The sequence below is a fragment of the Equus caballus genome, chromosome 30 (genome assembly GCF_041296265.1).
Source record: "Equus caballus isolate H_3958 breed thoroughbred chromosome 30, TB-T2T, whole genome shotgun sequence".
In the NCBI taxonomy this organism is placed as follows: Eukaryota; Metazoa; Chordata; class Mammalia; order Perissodactyla; family Equidae; genus Equus; species Equus caballus.
In genome coordinates, this window is record NC_091713.1 from 20,422,695 (window position 1) to 20,426,953 (window position 4,259).

At 41.4% G+C, this 4,259-nt stretch overlaps 1 pseudogene; it reads right to left on the reverse strand.

The window, feature by feature from the left end:
* Positions 1 to 1,945: 1,945 nt before the first annotated feature.
* LOC100055068 (Y-box-binding protein 1 pseudogene) lies at positions 1,946 to 2,846 on the reverse strand (annotated as a pseudogene).
* Positions 2,847 to 4,259: the final 1,413 nt, after the last annotated feature.

Below are 4,259 nucleotides of genomic sequence, written 5' to 3' on the forward strand. Positions count from 1 at the left end.
GACAATTCATGGTGCTTGCCCTAGTCACAGCTGGAACATGAAGGCAGGTTTCACAATCCTCTCTCCCAAGCCTTACAGACGTAATGTAACTGGCAAACTATTTACTGCTTCTAGATGGAGTAAGAGGGATGAGGGATGACTTTACACTGCAGGCCACATCCTGACCAAGAGCAAATTCCTCTCTAACAGAACTAGTACCTCCCTCCTTCCCCTGGCAACTTGAGAGCAAACCAAAACCCAAACAGCCTCTCAGCTTGCTAGCAAGCCTACTAATTTGCTCTTAGGATATGGACAAACTCTCACTCCAAATACCTTAGTTATATGTGGCCATTTCCATTGAGACAACCGTTGTTCACATGGTTGGACTTTTCATTTTCCCATAGTGAAATGAATCTGTTCGCAACTTAATCAGGATACCCCTGAATTTCATTTCCCAAGTCTACGATTCTGAGGGTGTCAGGGAAGTTAATGGAAAATAGAGTTGTGACATTGTCATTTTAAAATGGCATGTCAAAAAGGGAGCATCTCTTGTCCAGGATCAGAGTTCAGTAGAAGCTTCTTTACCACTCTTCGCTGCTTCATCAAATAAATCACACTCACCTTCTACTTCTTCAACACACTGACTGAGGCCATGGCACCTAAAAGCAGAAGGAGGTGACATGAAATTGTTTGTGGATTTCTGCTCCCACAAGCTGAAAAGTGAGCATGCAAAAATTCAGCTGTGTTTGCTCTCAAACCTGACTATGATAGTAGTTCTTCTTACAATAATTATGTAATTTAATTTATTATTAAGCATATGTAAGAAAAATGACTAAAAAGGAAAGAGCAGTGCTCTCTATGAAAGTGACGTTGAGTGTTTTACAAAGAATTAGTAAACACAAGTCTGTAAAGCAGTGCTGTCCAATAGAAATACGATGCAAACTGCCTATGTAATTTTACACTTTTCAATAGTCACGTTTAAAAAGTAAAAGAAACAGGTGAAATTAATTTTAATATATTTTGTTTTACCCAATATAGCCAAACATTGATCTTTTCAACCTACAACCATAAAATTATTGATGAGATATTCTGTGCTCTTTTTTTTGTACTAAGTCTTGGAAATCCAATGCGTATTTCGTACCTCTGGCACATCTTACTTCTGACAAGTCACACTTCAGGTGCTAATGACCCCACCCGGCAAGTGGCACTGTACTGGACAGTGCAACTCTAAAGAATTGCAGGTCAATTAATAGGGACAAGTGTTATAGACTGGGGAAAATCTTTAATAGATGGTTACTGAACTCAGATTGTGCTGTAGGTGTCTAAGTTCTCCCTCCATATGGAAAATACTGAAATTAGAAGTTTTAATCTTTTCATTACACGTATGATTATTGCAAGGAAGAAAACCAGGGACTTGAATCAGTGAAAACCTACTCAAAGAGTCGTCGTTGGCTCTACACCAAAAAACTTGGCAAATGAATGTGGATTTTAAGTAAAATGGTTTATGGTTTACATATAGCTTTTTAAAAAATGGTTGCCCATGTTAATCTACTTTTTAAAAAAATATTTAAGACTTTAATTAACAAGTGCCTGCAATTTGTTGATTTTTTTAAAAATCAAATTTTAAACTTTTACTACAAATTAAAAATGTTCTTAAAAATCTCAGCTGAACCAGATATGAAACAATGTAAAAACTTTTAAAAGTGTATTGATAAAAAACAGGTTTTTTCTTTAAAAAAAACATGTTTGTCGTTACTAAAAAGAGATGTCTTTAGGTAAAAATGATACAAACCCTATGCTGTGTTGCTAATGCAGATAGTTCTAGTTATCTGCTTAACAGGCAAAAAGCAAGCACTTAAGGTGTTGAGCTCCAATCTTTTGTTCATTTCTTATTGCTGGAATTTCATGTTCGTTTCTTCTTGTTGGATGACTATACCAGATGATGGTAGAGAGGGTGAGCCGGCATTCACTCAGCCTCACCCTGCTCAACCTCCAGAGGAATGAACTCTCAGCTGGTGGATCGGCTGCTTTGGTCTTTGCCATCTGGTGGTTTAGGTTTTTCTGGGCATCTGCATCAGTAGTTGAAGATGAGGTGGGACTAACATTGAGGTGGCTGCTGACCTTGCGTCTCCTCTCCTTGATTCTCCTTGTCTTCTTCATTGCCATCCTCTCTAGGATGTCTTTCAGCACGGAGGGACCCTGGGTAATTGTGGTCTAAACCCTGATACACATTCTGCTTCACGGGCCTCCCTTGCTCTCCTGCACCCTGTTTGTCAGCACCTTCCATCCCTTCTTCCTGTGCAGGAGGACTGGAATACTGTGGCGGTGCCCACAGGGTCTCTGCGTGTAATAAGGTGGGTGCTGTGGCCTGCGGTAGGGGGGTGCTGTTGGGCCTGGCCCTGGGGAGTGCTCTCCGACCCCCATTCTTTCCCCTCCCTCACTATTCTGGTCATTCCACTGGTAATCGTGTGAAGGACCCCTGGGACATGGATAGTGTCTATAATGGTTCTGATCTGCTGCATATTTACTGCCTTGCACTGGAACTCCACCAGGGCTTGTAACGTTTGCTGCCTCTGCATCCTGTTCTTCTTCAACAACGTCAAACTCCACAGTCTCTCCATCTCCTACACTGCCAAGGTACTCCCTGGGGTTATTCTTCTGTATGGCAGTCTGGTGTACAAGTACGTCTTCATTAGTGTCATGTTAATGAAACCATATCCATCTCTTACCTTGAACCATTTTACTGTTTCCAAAAACTTCATTGCAGTGATCTTTCTTGTCCTGCTGTCAGACACCACGGATGTGAGGCCACCTGGGCTGTCACTCCCTGCCATAGATGCCAGGCTGGGTCTCAGTCCATTGCTCATGGTTGCAGTGATGGTGACCCAGGCAGCTGTGGAGCTTTGGCTCCTCCTGGGTGTGACAATAACTAGGCAGGTGGTGGTGGGGCTGCTCAGAGCTCTCTGGGGTCTGCTCCTACTTTCTTTGATTAACAAATAATACTGGTAGCAATTGCACTGGATAAAAGGGCTTGTGTTGTACTTGGAGTGTCATCAAACTAATTGACTTAAATTGAATTCAACAAGTATTTACTGAGCATCTCCTATTTGTGAAACTGTTTGTTACTGACCCCAAGGATTACACAGGTTAGTAGCGGCATGAGAAAAATAATAAAAATAATTGCAACAGAATAAGTAACAAAAAAAGTCAAAAGATTGAGAGATAGTATTTGTTTAGAGAATCAGAAAAATATTCCATGAAAAAATGACATTTAAGGTAAGCTTTGAAGGATGAGTAGATTTTCATCACAAACACAGAAGGAAAGATGTGGGTAAGCCAGGATCAGAGCATCTTTCTGAGAGGCGATTTTCCTCTTCATATTGTCAGGACCTACTGTCATGTGACCAAAAGATTTGTAAGTTCTCATGAAAAAGATGTAGGATTTTAATTGAAATGTATGATGTCAGAGTAGGAGAAAACCAGTGGCCAATTGTTGTTTAGTGCTCAGGGCATTCTGGGTAAAGACGCAGAGGGAGTGAAGCTGGATCTGTTAGGAAAGGCTTCTTACCAGAAGTAAAAGTTTACGGGATGATTGTTCTAGCAAGTGTGTATAGATTAAATGAGAACAAGGAGAGGCAGGAGCACAAAGAGAGGCTGAGAGAGTCTGGGCTGGTGCTAGTGCCCCTAAGTTAACGTTCACCCCCACTCGCCAACACTGTATACCTGGGCAAACCACTCAGCCCTCTGAGCCTCAGTTTCCCATCTCCTAGGACTGCTATAGAGATGGAATGATATGAGGTATGTGAAAGTTCTTAGCCAACTGTGAACACTACCCACATTTTTGGTGCTAGGTACTGCTACGATTATCATTACCATTAGGAAGGTGTTGTATTTATCCCTGGGTGATAAAATCCTGCAATGGGATGGAGGCAGTAAAGCATTGGAAGCCATCAAAATAGCAGACTTTTATTCAAGCTACCACTTGGCTTGCATTTCCTACCACATTCTACTTCCTAAACCCCAAAACTTCCACTAGAGATTAGATGTTTTATTTTTCTCTCCCCGTACCCTGAAACTCAACCGTGGGATGTAGAAAAGCACACACTTTGGTGGGCTAAAAGTTAATGTCATTTATCAACTCCTACTTTCAAGGGCAGAAATGACAAATGGACTGCTGAGCCACTGGTCCTCGTAAGGATAAAATGTGCTCTAAAAATTGATAGGATGCACACCCACCATTCTCCTCATTGCCTGCCACCAATATATCAACTGTCACCAAG